The sequence below is a fragment of the Balaenoptera physalus genome, assembly GCF_965194825.1.
Source record: "Balaenoptera physalus genome assembly, contig: HAP1_SCAFFOLD_578, whole genome shotgun sequence".
In the NCBI taxonomy this organism is placed as follows: Eukaryota; Metazoa; Chordata; class Mammalia; order Artiodactyla; family Balaenopteridae; genus Balaenoptera; species Balaenoptera physalus.
Window position 1 is genome coordinate 477899 of NW_028126161.1, and position 16348 is coordinate 494246.

The 16348-nt window shown below is 45.1% G+C and overlaps 1 long non-coding RNA gene across 1 annotated transcript; it reads right to left on the reverse strand.

The window, feature by feature from the left end:
• Positions 1 to 399: 399 nt before the first annotated feature.
• LOC309653554 lies at positions 400 to 8416 on the reverse strand. Its single transcript, XR_014259247.1, has 4 exons — positions 8228 to 8416; positions 6996 to 7093; positions 2926 to 3001; positions 400 to 538 (listed from the first exon to the last, which is right to left on the reverse strand). It is a non-coding gene; the product is annotated as an uncharacterized lncRNA (long non-coding RNA).
• Positions 8417 to 16348: the final 7932 nt, after the last annotated feature.

Here is a 16348-nt window from a genome sequence, read left to right on the forward strand (position 1 = left end):
TAATCTATGGGGGTCACCACTGCCTGGGTCCCCCTGGACAGAGGTCAGGTGAGCACAGACTAGCCCCCCCTAAGAATGGTCTCCCATGTGCTCTGTGAGGGTACCGTGATGGCCCCTAAGGTAGGGGACTGTGTCTGGGCCTCCGACGTTTGTGATGAAGGGGAGTCGAAATGGAATCTCAATTAACAAGACATTATTTTAAGAATTTATTTTAAGTGAAATAAAACACACGTCACATACCCTTTACCATCATCACCATTTTAAGTGCACGTTTCTGAGGCATCAGATAGATTCACTTTCTCGTGGAGCCATCACCACCATCACTAGAACTTTTCGTCCTGCAAAACCAAAATTCCACAACCATGAAAGTCTCATTCCCCATTCCCTCCCACTGCCCCTGGCACCGATATCCACTTCAGTCCCTGAGTTGTCGACTGCAGGGCACCCACTGGAGTGGAATCCTGCAGTGTTTGCTGACGGGTCATTTTGGAAGAGCTGACTTTCAGTCTGAAGCTCTGCCTGTTCGCATCTGAAGAATCTGCATTTAAGGAGAGGGTGTATGAGGAAGGGGGTGTATGCGGGACAAAGGTGTCCGGGGTGCAGGTGAGCCAGGACCTGACCAGCTGCCTTTTGGGTCCTCTGGTCCCATCTCTTGGTCTGTGCCTCATCTGCATCATCACTGTCCCCGCTGGCACCGCTGGGGTGTTGTTGTCTGAGTGAGAGTCCCCTGGTGCCCCTGCTCTCCTCCCCTCCTCCTGCTGGTTGGGGAGGGAACTGCTTGCTGTGTGGTCTCTACTCCTGAGGCATGAAGGACCCTGTAGCATGGACCTGCAGAGTGTGGGGTGTGGTCCCAAGAGCATGGGGCCCACATAGGACACCACATCGGGCCGTGACAAGTGCTAGGGCTGCCTCATCACTGACAGGGAATGTTGCCCAGATCCTGCTCCAGAGGGCGTGGTGGGTGGCCTGGGACCCTAGAGGCCCCATTCCTATACTGGAGCTTGGAGAGTGCATCCCCATGGGCTGCAGATTCACCCCATATCTCAGACATATCCCTCTGTCCTGTCTTTGAACTCAGGAAAACGAGCTCTCTTGTCCACAACATAGGCCGGGTCCTGTTGATATTAGGATTCCTTAAGTTAGGCGTCCTGGGATAGCAGCTTCTTTTAGGCCTGAGAAGGAACAACTCCGGTGTGTACAACAATTTCAGATGAAACTAATATTCAATGACTATCCCTAACTACTCGGTTGTTGACTTTTATTAGGCATTATTCTCCTGGTTTTAGCTCTGATGTGGGGATTACAGAGGAGTCAACATTTAAATCTTCGTAATCTGTGTATTTGTAGCTTCAGTATCTTTACTGACCCATAGTTTTTTTATGGTTTGGGAAGAGTTATTGATTTCATGTATCATGTAAAGGATTCACAATGATGATAGGGCAATTAAGATTACAATAATAGCTAGTAAATTGTTCACATTTTCTCTACCTGTGCATCTATTGTATGCCTATGAGTTTAGATGTCAATATTAGTGAAATGATATAGAGGACTAGAGAACTTATTTTAAAAATCACTATTAATGTGTGATGAAGAAAATGTAAAAGCTCTTCCATAATCGGTGATGTTGTATCTTGAGAGCCTAGATGAAATTGATATGCCTTAGTCATATACAGGATTTTAGCCTATCATTTAACTTTGACAAAGCTACATCACTTTTTACTTTTATCTCATTTATTGAGGAAGACATAATTGTTATGGTGTTGGCTTGAAACTGGTTGAAAAGGACTTGAGTCCTTCCTTATTTTACATTTACATAGGTAGGATCTTGAAACGTAGGATATGGTGGAGGACATCCGTGTAACCATTCTAGGTTAGGAGTAGCAATTCCCACTGCTAAGACTTCTTGTTTAGACACAAATCCTTTTCAAAGTATGAAGATTATTAGCATTACTGCTGCTACTGAGATGAATGAGCCTAAAGACAAAATATTTCATGTTGTGTGTGCCTCAGGGTACTCAGACTAACGTAGTGACATCCCTGAGAGGCCACGAAAGTGCTGCAGGAAGTCATATTTACTACTACAAATATACTTGTGAAGTGAATTTTTGCTCATGCTGAGTTAACTGTATAACCTGAGAATAGTGGGAATCAGTGTAGAAAGCCTCCTATAATAGTGAAGACTGCTCCCATGGACATTAGGTCATGGAAGTGTGCTACTACATAGTATGTATCCTGGAGGACAATGTCTGGGGATGAGTTGACTAAGATGATTCCTGTCAAACCACCTACTGTAAAAAGAAAAACTAAAGCCTAAAACTCATAATATAGTGGGAGGTCATATAGTATTACCTCCGTGAACAGTTGCTAACCAGGGACTTCCCTGGTGACGCAGTGGTTAAGAATTCGTCTGCCAATGCAGGGAACACGGGTTCGAGCCCTTGTCTGGGAAGATTCCACATGCCGCGGAGCAAAAAGCCCGTGTGCCACAACTACTGAGCCTGCCCTCTAGAGCCCGCAAGCCACAACTACTGAATCCCACGCGCCTAGAGGCCGTGCTCTGCAACAAGAGAAGCCACTGCAATGAAAGGGCCGCACACCGCAACGAAGAGTAGCTGCCGCTCACCGCAACCAGAGAAAGCCCATGCGCAGCAACCAAGACCCAACTCAGCCAAAAAAAAAAAAAGAAAAATTAAATAAAGAGCTGCTAATCAGCTAGATACTTTTACTCCTGTAGGGATAGAAGTAATTACGGTAGCTGATGCAAAGTATGCTCCTGAGTCCACAGCTATCCCTATGGTAAACATATGATGGGCCCACAAGAGAACTCCTAAAAAACCAATGGACATGACTCATACTATTCCCAGATAGCTGAAAGGCAATTTTTGTCCTAAATAGTAGGTAATGCTATGTGAGTTTATAACAAACCCTGTTAGGCCATGAATACAGACTTCAGGGTGAGCAAAGTATCAAAAGAGGTGTTGCTATAGGATTCGGTCTCCTCCTGCAGGGTCAAAGAAAGTAGTGTTTAGATTTCTATCTCTTAACAGCATGGCAATTCTGGCTGCTTGGACTGAGATTGGTAATTATAGTAATATGGCTATAGTTGGGGAAGATTAAACAAATAATGGTGTTTGGTATTGGGATATGACTGCTGGTTTTGTATTAAAGACTATAGTAATAAAAGTAATAATACCAAGAATTGAGGAGACACCTGCTAAATGTAAGGAGAAAACAGTTAGGTCGACAGAGGCTCCTGCATGGGCCAGATTGCAGGCTAGAGCTGAATACACCGTCCCACTGGTACCAGAACCAGCTTCTACTATTGGTGATATGAGTAGGAGTAAGAATGATGGGGGAAGTAGTCAAAAGTTTATATGATTTATTGGGGGAAATGCTACTTCAGGTGTCCGAGTTATTAGTGGCCCAAGTCAGTTTTCAAAGCCTGCAATCATAACGGGTACAGCTATAAAGAAAATTATTACAAGTGCAGGGACTGTTATGACAACCTTACAGATTTGGGCATCTCCAAGTAGCGGTCCAGGTCAGCATAGCTCAGCCTGGATTAATATAATTAAGGTGCTGCCTGCTACTCCAGCTCAAGCACCAAATAGTAAATATAAAATGCCGATATCTTTGTGATTTGTTGAAAATAATCAGCAGTGTATGAACCGAGGTAAAATGACTGAGTTAGCATTAGACTGTAAATCTAAAGACAGAGATTGAGCCCTCTTTCTGGCAAACCCTGTGGTGAATCAACAAATTGAATTGTAACTTCAGAGAAGCAGCTTCAATTCTGCCAGTGATTATCCTGCCTTTTTTTTTTTTTTTTTCTTTTTTTCTTTCTCAAATGAAGGAGAAGTAGACTGAAGCCAGTTGACTAGAGGATTTGCCTGTTAACTAAAGTTTCCTGGGGTTAAAACTCATCAATCTCGTAAAGATTTGGCTTCAATACAGTGTTTGCTTTACATTCAATTGATGTAGAATAAAGTCTTGCAATCCTTATTTTTAGGAATTAAGTAAATTTCACTTGTTTAGGGTTTTGAAAGCTCTTGGTCTGAACTAACCTAAATTCCTAGTCCAGCACCGATAGAATGGGTGTTGTGTGTAGTAACCGTGTGGGTATTATGATTGGTAATGATAGGAAGGTTATTTCTTTGTATGTTCAAATTGTTTTGTGTTTGTGTTGTTTAATGAAGGGAATATAGTTAGTGATGTGGAGTATGTTAGCTGCAAGTAGAAATATATGCTGAGGACTGCTATGATGGCTATTAGTGTTGGTAGAATGATGTTGTCGTTTTTGTTATCTCTTGGATAATTATTCATTTGGGTAGAAAGCCTGATAGTGATGGGCGATGTCCTAATGATACTATAATGGTGAGGAAAATGATTGTGATGGGAGGTGTTTTATCTCATGTGTGTGATAATGATACTCTTGTAGTACATGATCTGGGCATAAATAAGAAGAAGATAGTGTTGTTATGATATAAATTAGTATGTTTAGGATTGTTATAATCTGAATATACATTATAAGAGCTGTTATTCATCCTATATGGGCAATTGATGAGGAGGGTGTAATATTTTCCAGGTGAGTATGGCGAAGTCTGCCTCAGCCTCCAGCTATGATTTATAATATCACTATGATTAATAGTATATTTAGGTTGATGGATGGTGACATGTGGTATAAAACTGATAGGGGTGCAATTTTGTCATGTTGATAGCATCAGGTCTGCTGTTCATGGGATGCCTCGTGTGACTTCAGGCACTCAGAAGTGAAATGGGGAAAGTCCTACTTTTGTGACAAGGGCGATTGTCATGAGGGTGGATGCTGCTGGATTAAAGATTCTTGTTATTCATTGTGCTCTTTGACCAGAGTATATTAGATTAATGATAATAGCCATTATAAGTAGTATTGATGTGGTGGACTGTTTTAGGAAATATTTGTTGGATGCTTCTGTAGCTTATGGGTTCATGTTTTTTATTAGAATGGGGATACCATTAACCAGTGTGAGCTTGTTATACAATTATATTTCCTGAGAAAATGGTCAGTAGAATGATGGTAAAAACAATGAGAGTTTATTAGCACAGGAAGGATATATAAAAATATTTTGGGGGTATGGGCCTGAAGCTTACTTAGAGAACTTTACTATATAGCATGTGGTGTAATGTGGTAGGTAGCATGGAGAATGTAAAATTATTAGGAAGAATTCAATTCCAGGAATAAGAGCATTGAAACCTCTGTGATTTACTCTATCAAAGTAACTCTTTTGTCAGACATATTTCTTAAATTTGTGGTGGGTTGCCTGGTATGATGACAAGTAGTGAAAACTCTCATATACATAGGGTTAATGTTAGTCGTAAAAAAACTTTTTATAAGAGATGTATGCGTTGATCATATCAAAATTGTAGGTAGGAGGCTCAAATTCATAGAAAGGAGATTGTTAGATGTGTTTAATGATGACTTGGGCTGTATATAATTCTGGCACCTAGGGATTGTCGAATGCTCCTAAAAATAGATTGCTGGGGAAATGTTTATGATAGGGAAATTGACATATTCTCTAGGAGGGACGGGGTGAATGGGCCTGCTACATTTTCTACATTGAAGACATATACAGGTTTTGATGCTACTTCCGTTTAATCAAGTGGGGCTTCGTTGGATTTCGGCTACTGAGGAGATAATCAAATTCTGGGTAGGGGTCAGGAGAAAATTAGTCATAGGTGTTCTTGTGTAATAATTACTGTTGAAAGTGTAAATGATCCATTTATCAGTAAGACTGAGAATAGAATAACTGCTACATTACTTCATATGAGATGATCGTCTGTGCTATTGCTCCTAGAGCTCCAGTGAGTGAGTATTTTGAATGTGAAGTTCATCCAGATCTGAGGATGGAGTAAATGGCTAGGTGTGATATGGCTAATAGAAATAATATGCCTACATTTATATTAATTAGTGGATAAGATATGGGAAGAGGAATTCATGTTGTGAGAGCCAGGGTTAAGGCTAGCATTGGGGTTAAGGCTAGCAAGAGAAGCCACCGCAATGAGAAGCCCGCGCACCGCAACAAAGAGTAGCCCCCGCTTGCCGCAACTAGGCAAAGCCTGCGCATAGCAACGAAGACCCAACGCAGCCAAAAACAAATTAATTAATTAATTAGTTAACTATTTTAAACAAAAGTACTCTATCCTTCTGTACAGCTTCTCTGGGAAGAACAGAGAGATGGCGTAGGAGAGTGAGAAAGACCAATATTTAGTGCACATCTCTCATGCAGCTGCTCTGCTGGCTCAGATAGATTTATCCCCACTTTACAAAGGAGGAAATAATCTCAGAGAGGTTTAGTAATTTTCCCAAAGCCAGACAGCTATGGAGTGGCAGAACCAAGATCTGAACCAAGTCTGTTACCTTCAAAGCCTAAGTCCTCATCACAACAAAACTCAATTAATATTTACATTTATCGAATTACATTGCAACCTGGCGAGTTCTTGGCACAATCCTGAATAAGAGTGAGAAAGAAAGAAATAGCATTGTTCCTACAGTCAACCCAAATTTTTGGAGCAGCTGCTAGATGCCTGGCCCTTTTTGGGGTTCAGCAGTGATCAAGACAGGAAGAGTCCTGCTTTCATGAACCACGTAGTGGGGAGGAGAGACGGGTGCAACTTGGGTGAGGGATTTCACCTTGCTGGACCTCTGTTTTGTCATCTGGAAAATGGGATGGGTGTTCCTCATTTTCTGGGATTGTCCAGCCCTCACATTCTCTGATTCCATAAGAAGCATTTGTTTTCCTGTTTCTTTAAAATTCATTCAGGCCGTGAGCTGTGATGAATGTTGTTAGCTGCTCCCCAAATCACTCTATTCCCACCCTTTTCCTGTGATCAGGTCTTTCCAGAAACATGACTCACAGTCAGTCAAGTCACAGAACCTAAGGGGCACCCAGCAGAAAAATTCCAACCCTTGCTTCCCAGGAGCTCTGCGGTCTACCTGCCAGGTAAACTTAACTCACCTGGCACAAGGTGGCCATCCCTGGTTTCACATCAACATGATCTCAGGCACAAACCTCCTTGTTTTTCCATTTTGTCTTTAAGTTACTTGTTGAAACAACTGCACAAATATGACACAGATATAAAATCAGGCATCTTCTGCCCCCAGTGCCTACTAATAAATGATTTTCTGCCACTTTAATGATAAAGATAGAACATTTCAACATTCTGCTACCCTTATTATTTGTCATTTTTGTTGATATTTCTATTGACTACATCTTTCAATATTTTAACAATGGAACATTTATTTAGGGTGTTCCAGACCCAGCCTTTAGTGGTAAAGGTTTCGTTGCTATATTTCTATTATGTTTCCTTTCAAAATCATTATCCTATTTAAATGGATTAAGTCAATTCTATAGGCATTTATCTTATCATATTGATGAAATTGATACATAGAGGGCAGTAGAACAAGTTGATTGGACTTGAGAACCTCTATCAGCACAGTTAAGTATAAATATTATCTATATGTAAACCAAAGTACAGGCCGAGTGAGATTCTCTGACTTTTTTCCACTGTCTGCCCCTCAGGCCTGTGAGAAATGGAATAGTTCTTGCCCTATCAGTAAACAAAGGATGTCACAGTCTTCAGCACTTGCAGCCCTCCAATGTGAGCCGGCGGGCCCTGAGGCACCCAGGATATGCAAATACAGAATGCAGGCCCCAGAGAGCTGAGGTGCATATCAAAGGAAGGAATTCAGAGAGCCCAGGCAAAGAAAAGCGCCGCATTCCTCACCTTGGGAGAGCTGGTTTTCCTTAGTTAACAATCACCTTTGGATGTTCCCCATTACCTGCGCCAGTTCCCTGCCCTGTCCCCTCCCCCCGGTACTTTAGCTCAGGGAGGAAGGAGCGCAGAGGGACTCGGCTGAATAAGGGGCCTGCGCGCCTCGGGAGGAGTTTTCAGCCGCTTTCCCCGCAGTCGGGAAGAGGGGCGCTGACGCTGCAGCCGGACCCTGCGCCTCCCTTGCCCCGTTTCCCCTCAGGACGCTCAGGCCGACCCCCTCCTCACGCCCACCAGGCCTCGCGAGCCAGGACGAGGGCAGGGGCGAGAGGACGGACCGAAGTTCCCGGGGACCAGACGCTGGAGGCCGCTCTTTCTGCACAGCAGCGGCGGGTGGCAGCGAACCCCTGCCCCTCAGAAGCTGGTCTTGTGCTGCCGCCCGGGCACCGGACCAGGCGGAGGGTCGGCGCCCACTTACCCGGCCCGCCGTCCCCGCGACTGTCATGGCTTCGGCCGCCGGGGCACCTCCAGAGCCGGCAGCCTCAGTGAGGTCGCCCTCCCCTCGGGCTCCGGGGCAGTTCCGTGAAGGCGGAGGGAAGAGACGCCGCCTGAGCCGGGAGTTCCAGCTCTGAGGAAACGCGGGCTCTGTTCAGCGCGCAGTGGGTGGGACCGCTCTGCCCCGTGGCCTTCCGGGAGGGAGCGGGGCGGCGGGGGAGGGAGCCGCCAGGAGCGCAGGGCCCCGTCGGGGGTCCTGGAGGGGCGGCCCGGCCTGGGGGCCACGCCCATTGTGGCCGCAGCCCAGGCCTTTTTCCTGGAATCCTACACAAAAAAATTAGAAACATACACAGTCTATAGTAAATACTCACAAATGATTGTTGCTGCTGTGCTCACTATTCTATTAAAGGTGTAAATCCATAAAACACTTTAAGTTCAAAATTAAATGTGAATTTTTACCTTTCTAATTATGTCTCTGATATTCACAGTTGTGGTTAATGAATCAGAGACTGTGGCATCACTAGTTAAAAATGAGCTTGTTAAAAAAATAGAACTCAGGCCCACCGGACCTACTGAATCACAATCTGCACTTTTACAATCTCCCCAGTGTACTCGTGTACCCATGAAGAGTTGAAAGGTACATTTCTACCTCGACAGGTCTTTTCTCTATGAGAAATACACACATTTTATCCAGTTTGATATAAATAAAACACTCAAAAATGCATATGCCTGTGTTGAAACCATCATTTTATCATTTCTTTTCCAGACAAGTATAGTCTCTATATTGGTTTTGTGGATCACATGCCATACTCTTTTATTGTAGTTAGAAATAAGGTAGAGAAAGTTACTTTGTAAAAAAAAAATTATATATATATATATATATATATATATATATATATATATATATATATATTAGTGGATAATTGAAGAGACTCTTCTAAATTAAAACCTTCTCTTAACTTGCTGTTTCCTTCTTGGGTCATATTATGAACTCTTCCCGTGGCCACATGGCATGTGTACGTTTAATTTCAGGGACTGCTGACATTCCAGGATGTGGCCATAGATTTCTGTCAAGAGGAGTGAGAATGCCTGGACCAAGATCAATGGGAATTGTACAGGGATGTGATGTTAGAGAAGTATAGGAACCTGCTCTCCTTGGGTGAGGATACCTTCCTTCCAGAATTCCTTATCCAACCACAGGGTGTGCAGTCCTTCATTTGTAGAATATCTCCTGGAATCTTCTGCTTCCTACAATAGGGTTTCAGATTGCAACGTTTCAGGAAAGATTGGGAGTTTGTGGGTATAATTTTTTCTTATTCTTTTAAAATTGCAGCCTCCCTTTTAATATACTTTGTAACTGCTTGGGATGTGTCTATATGAACTGTGTACTATATGCTTCTGTTATAGTCCTTACAATATTTTATTGCCTTATTTTCTCTAACAATTTTCCATGGATTCTTTGGGCTTAAGGTATATTAAAAGGGAGACTGCGAATCTGGGACTTCCCTGGTGATGCAGTGATTAAGAATTCGCCTGCCAATGCAGGGGACCCGGTTCGATCCCCGGTCCGGGAAGATCTCACGTGCCACGGAACAACTAAGCCATTGGGCCACAACTACTGAGTCTGCACGCCACAACTACTGAAGCAGGTGTGTCTTGAGCCCATGCGCCATTTATTTTTTGGAGAATAAAACCACTTCTGAGTGATTAAAACTTAGGCCAGCTAGTCAAAATGCTTTATCACCTGTTCTTCTAAAACACTGGTCAATGGAACAAGTTTTACTAGGGATTACAGTGTAATTGTATTCTGGAGTTCATATGGGCAATATGGTTTATGACCTTGATGCTGGATCACGACATTTCAACGGTATAACTGCTATTAATTGTCTGTTTGTTCAACGATTACAGTCTCACGTGATCTGAGTTCAGACTGGAGTCATCCTGGTTGGTTTCTGTCTATTGCAGATTTCTTCCAGTATGAAAGGACAAGAGCAATACGGCTTCCTTTACAAAATGTCTTCAAACTAAATGATGATATAATCTACATTCAATTAATTTATACATACCCTACTGTAGAACAGGGTTCGTTACGCTGGCAGAGCCCGGTAATTATGTAAAACTGAAACTTTTTCTGCACTGCTTCAAGTCCTCTTCCTAAGAATATGTTTATAATCAACATTCTTTCACAAATTACCCAATTTAATTCACCATAGCATTCCTCATATTAACCAAATGGAAAATCCTAGGCTATATACAAATCCAGAAAGGGCCAAAAATCATCAGCCCCCATGGATGATTACAACCCATTGCTGAGTCATTCAAAGTACTTATTAAAGAACCACTATGTCCATCAACATCATCAATTTATATATTATTGCCCCAATGCTAGCCATAACCCTGCCTCTCACAACATGAATTCCTCTTCCCATATCTTATCCACTAACTAGTATAAATGTAGGCATATTATTTCTATTAGCCATATCACACCTAGCCATTTATTCCATCCTCAGATCTGGATGAACTTCACATTCAAAATACTCACTCACTGGAGCTCCAGGAACAATAGCACAGACGATCATCTCATATGAAGTAATGTAGCAGTTATTCTATTCTCAGTCTTACTGGTAAATGGATCATTTACACTTTCAACAGTAATTATTACACAAGAACACCTATGACTAATTTTATCCTGACCCCTACCCAGAATTTGATTATCTCCGCAGTAGCAGAAATCCAGTGAAGCCCCACTTGATTTAACAGAAGTAGAATCAAAACCTGTACATGTCTTCAATGTAGAGAATGTAGCAGGCCCATTCACCGCGTCCTTCCTAGAGAATATGTCAATTTCCCTATAATAAACGTTTCCACAGCAATCTATTTTTAGGAGCATTCGACAATCTCTAGGTGCCAGAATTATAGATTCTTTCATCTTGTAAATATAGTTTTCTTTAAAAAATAATTTTTATAGTTTTACTACCTTTAAACAAAATGTACTCCATTGCTGTGGAATATTCCTTCATAGGAGCGTGCATGGTTCATTTCTGCATCCGTCTGTGATGGCCTTCCGGTTCCTTCAGGTTTGGCTCCTGTGGCTGCAAGTCCATGTCCGTGTGTCCTGGTGCAGCGCTGGTGGGTTTGTGTTCAACTGGGAGGAGCGCTGTGGGTCTCTGTGCACGGACTTCGCTATCTGAGGCCCGATTGCTTCAGAAGTGGTTGCATCCCCCCGTTGCGTACCAGGCTTTCCATTGCTCCACATCCTGCTGATATTTGATACTATGTCTTTCATGTCTGCCATTCTGGTAGGCGTATGCACAGTATTTTTCTTATGGCTTTAATCCCTCTCTTGTTAGTGAAGTTGTGCATCTTGTGGTATTCATGGACTATTTCCTGTTGTTTTTGGAAAAGTTTTAAAAATTGTGGTCTGGTACACATAACATAAAATGTACTATCTTAACCATTTTTAAGTGCACATTTCAGGGTCAGGAAGTAATTCACACTGTTGTGCAAACCTGACCACCATCCTCCTCCAGAACTTTTTCATCTTGCAAAATTGAAACAGTCCCCATTAAACACTCACTCCCCATTGTCCCTCCCTCAGCCTCTGGCCCTCAACATCCTACTTTATGTCTCTATATTTCCGACTGCTCTAGGGGCCTTGTATGAGTGGATCAAGCACTGTTTGTTTTTTTGTGTCTAGCTTACATCACTGAGCATAATGCCCTCAAGGTTCATCCCTGCTGCATCCTGTGTCAGAATTGACTTCCTTTTTAGGCTGAATAGCATTCCCTTGTATTGATGGACCGTGTTTTTCTTCTCCATTCTTCCATTAGTGGACACATGTAATATCTACATTCATTTCTGCTGTCATAATATTTGTGGAATAAAATCAGAAAGTCCTATGAATCAAAAGTCATTTGCCATTAACTTTTTTCTTAAACTTTTTGTTGTGGAAAACATCAAGGCTAAGAAAAGGGAAAAATACATGTCAGCTTCACTTGTGTTCAGGAATTAATGCTTTACGGATTCACTTTATTCCCTGTGTGTGTGCTATGCGTGTGCATGTGCCTGTTTGCATAAATATGCTGTGCATGTGGATAGGTATGTGAACTTGCACACATTAGTGTGTGCATGGGCATATGGGTGCATGTGTGTTCACATGCTAGTGTGTGAATATATTTTTGCTGTGCACGTGCATATGTTTGTGTGTGTGCTGTGCCTGCCTGTGCGCACACCTGTGTGTTTGCTGGAACCACTTGCAAGTTGGCTGCAGACTGAATTGTGCCCCAGATATATCCGCACGCAGCTGCTCTAACAATCCTGCGTAGCCACGTAAAGGTCACAGATCTCAGGGATTTAAATGGATGGAGCAGGATATCCTGACACAGAGTTTGTCTTCCAATGACTGTCACTGTCTCAGTAACATCCTTCACACCTTCTTTAAGCCGCATTCAGGGTCCAGTTTAGACTCCCATTACATTCAGTCACCTGTCCCAGGTCCCCTAAAGCAACAATGTCACCGTTGGAGAGCCCGGCCAAGGCTGGGGGTGCCCCTCCTGTTGGCCTGGCCTCCAGGCCCTGCCCTTGGCTCCTGTTTCCTCATATCTCAGCCAGGCCCCGACTTGGATCGGGCCGCCACCTCTTTCCTCACAGGGTCCCATCGCCCAGTCAAGGGGGTTCATTCTCCCCCTAAACACAGCATCAGGAGTCGGGGGCTGACAGTCCACACTGGGTCTCCTTCATGTGAGACCCTGTGCTGTTGAAAGAGCAGGCACCCTGCCCTCGGGGGTGGGGGACTGGGGGGCGACATGCGGCCCACGATGGGCAGGCGGGTCTCCGGGTGGGGCGAGCCAGTGTGCAAGGAGTTCCGCGGTGGGTTCTCCTCTCCAACGGCTTCTGTGCCCCTACCTCTCCCCGTGCCTCCCCTCGAAGACAGCGCGGTGCCCGGGTTGGGAACCATGGGAGCCGTCAGCCACCGCCCCCTCTACACACACACACACACGCACACGCACACGCACACGCACACGCTGCAGGGAAGCAGGACCTGAGTGCAGGGCTCTCAGCGGCCCTGAGCGCCCCGCCCGGAATCGGCCAGCCGAATGGACAGACCGGATCTCCCGGCCCGGACCATGCAGGACTCTCCTGACCTGGCTTGCAGTGTGGCCGCCTCCTTCTGGAAGCCTGGGAGGCTGGAATCAGGCCACTTCTTGTCTGTCCTGGCAGCAGACTGGGCTGCACTCTAAGAAGTTCGTGGCTCGCCCGTGGATCCTGACCATCAGGTGGCCAGAGAAATTGGGAACATTTCTGTTTTACCTGTTGAAATGTTTAATGACAAAGATTTTGTTCAGTTTCCTGACGTGGGTGTCCAAAGATGAGAGATCCATGTGTGTGATCTGTACCCCCTATGAGATCAGCCCTAAGCTAGTTTAAACATGATCAAGTTGTGTCTACATGGTAGATTTAGACCTCTGCATGTCCTGTCTACTGATTATGTTTAGAGCTGACCATGTGTTGTCTATAATAAGAAGATTTAGACCTGACCATGTTCTGTGTACGCTAGGACTATGGGGACCTGGGTAGAGACCCGGCCTGGCCTCAGTACTGGGAAGCTCCGTGCCTGCATCTGAATGTCAGTGCTTAGATGTCTGGGGTCTGGAGCTGAGGTGGGCTTGTCTACGTAACAGCCTCTCTTCTGAGTGTGGTGACCTGGTCCTCCCAAGGGTCAGTGCTATGGTCGGGGCCTTAGTCTTAATCCCTGCAAGGTTCACCTTCCCTGGGGCTCATGGAGAATCCTCAGGAGGACTACCTGGCAATAATTCCAATTTACCAGCACGTGCATGGTGCATAGGGAAGCAGGTTTAGCTGCTGAATTGATTGCAGGGCACGCAGATGGGGCAAAAGACCGATGGGTGACAGCTGAGGCTGCTGCTGAGCTCTCCCTCCAGTCTACCGTCCCTACTCAGCAGAGTCCAGAGCTGCCCCTCGGCTTTCAGCCCTGCTGTCCTGTGAGTTTTCTCAACATGTAAGTGAGACGAGAAAGGACCGAGCATGCCAGCACCAGGGTCGTGTGTTCAACTTTAGTATGAAAGCTGTACAAACAGTTCAAATCACACAGAACCAAAGTGAGAAGAGGAGGACTCCTCTGGGACAAGTGTGGGGAAAGGAGACCCACCTGACACTTTTTCCCATCCCAGGAGGTCCCAGGGACCCAGCTTGTTTCCACATTGGGGGAGCCCCCTGCAGAGCCATGGTGTCCTGACCAAGGGGACGTGTGACCCCAGGTGCAGGGTCTGGGGAGGTGAGGTCACCCTGGGACTGTGGACATGTGACCCAGGTGGAGGGGTCTGGGGAGGTGGGTCACCCTGGTGAGTGTGGATGTGTGGCCCCAGGTATAGGGTGAGGGGACTGTGTGGGTCTCACCATACCTGCATGGGTCAGGATCACATGGATGGGGAGACCGCATATGCGCTCTTTGCCTGCAGTGTGTCCTGTCCCCTTTGAGATTTCCAACCTCTGCATTAAGGGTGTTGTCCTGATTAACCTGTGGTTCCTTTTCTTCTCTTCATCTTGTCACAATCATATGAGGTCAGGCATGTTTGAGTGGGTTGCTGCTCTGTGTTCCGGTGAGTGACAACACTTGGTGGTATCGTATTAATACTATATCATATCATATGTCTAATCTATGGGGGTCACCACTGCCTGGGTCCCGCTGGACAGAGGTCAGGTGAGCACAGACTAGCCCCCCCTAAGAATGGTCTCCCATGTGCTCTGTGAGGGTACCGTGATGGCCCCTAAGGTAGGGGACTGTGTCTGGGCCTCCGACGTTTGTGATGAAGGGGAGTCGAAATGGAATCTCAATTAACAAGACATTATTTTAAGAATTTATTTTAAGTGAAATAAAACACACGTCACATACCCTTTACCATCATCACCATTTTAAGTGCACGTTTCTGAGGCATCAGATAGATTCACTTTCTCGTGGAGCCATCACCACCATCACTAGAACTTTTCGTCCTGCAAAACCAAAATTCCACAACCATGAAAGTCTCATTCCCCATTCCCTCCCACTGCCCCTGGCACCGATATCCACTTCAGTCCCTGAGTTGTCGACTGCAGGGCACCCACTGGAGTGGAATCCTGCAGTGTTTGCTGACGGGTCATTTTGGAAGAGCTGACTTTCAGTCTGAAGCTCTGCCTGTTCGCATCTGAAGAATCTGCATTTAAGGAGAGGGTGTATGAGGAAGGGGGTGTATGCGGGACAAAGGTGTCCGGGGTGAAGGTGAGCCAGGACCTGACCAGCTGCCTTTTGGGTCCTCTGGTCCCATCTCTTGGTCTGTGCCTCATCTGCATCATCACTGTCCCCGCTGGCACCGCTGGGGTGTTGTTGTCTGAGTGAGAGTCCCCTGGTGCCCCTGCTCTCCTCCCCTCCTCCTGCTGGTTGGGGAGGGAACTGCTTGCTGTGTGGTCTCTACTCCTGAGGCATGAAGGACCCTGTAGCATGGACCTGCAGAGTGTGGGGTGTGGTCCCAAGAGCATGGGGCCCACATAGGACACCACATCGGGCCGTGACAAGTGCTAGGGCTGCCTCATCACTGACAGGGAATGTTGCCCAGATCCTGCTCCAGAGGGCGTGGTGGGTGGCCTGGGACCCTAGAGGCCCCATTCCTATACTGGAGCTTGGAGAGTGCATCCCCATGGGCTGCAGATTCACCCCATATCTCAGACATATCCCTCTGTCCTGTCTTTGAACTCAGGAAAACGAGCTCTCTTGTCCACAACATAGGCCGGGTCCTGTTGATATTAGGATTCCTTAAGTTAGGCGTCCTGGGATAGCAGCTTCTTTTAGGCCTGAGAAGGAACAACTCCGGTGTGTACAACAATTTCAGATGAAACTAATATTCAATGACTATCCCTAACTACTCGGTTGTTGACTTTTATTAGGCATTATTCTCCTGGTTTTACCTCTGATGTGGGGATTACAGAGGAGTCAACATTTAAATCTTCGTAATCTGTGTATTTGTAGCTTCAGTATCTTTACTGACCCATAGTTTTTTTATGGTTTGGGAAGAGTTATTGATTTCATGTATCATGTAAAGGATTCACAATG